This window comes from Penaeus monodon, chromosome 21 (genome assembly GCF_015228065.2).
Source record: "Penaeus monodon isolate SGIC_2016 chromosome 21, NSTDA_Pmon_1, whole genome shotgun sequence".
Taxonomy (NCBI): domain Eukaryota; kingdom Metazoa; phylum Arthropoda; class Malacostraca; order Decapoda; family Penaeidae; genus Penaeus; species Penaeus monodon.
This window is the reverse complement of record NC_051406.1, coordinates 21,280,423-21,280,835: the sequence shown is the minus strand read 5'-3', so window position 1 is coordinate 21,280,835 and position 413 is coordinate 21,280,423.

The following is a 413-nucleotide window of genomic DNA, read 5'->3' as shown; positions in this document are numbered from 1 at the left end:
CCTCCTCCCCCACTTCCTTCCCCCTCACCTCTTCATTCCCCACCTCCTCCCTCCCCACCCCTCCGTCCCAAACTCCTCCCCAGCCACCGTAGTCTCTCCCCACAAGTTTATTCGCGCTGTTCCGTCGCCAGGGCCCCGTCGCCCAGGGCCCCTCTCGTCTCGTATCATAAAGTGAGCCTCCCTCTGCACGGCCATAACGCGCACCCATTTGCCGGTATACTTCTAAATATATCGAATTCTCTCTTTCAAAAATGTGCCTCGGTGCCTCACAATTAGCGGATTATCATTGGAATAAGTGAACAGGCCGTACCTTTGGCCGGGCCCGTCTGCTGCTCCTTCCCCCTTCGGAATGAACCAATTATTTTGCTCCCTGTTAGCGGGTCTCGCTCTCTCGCTCTCCTGCCGGCCGCCTG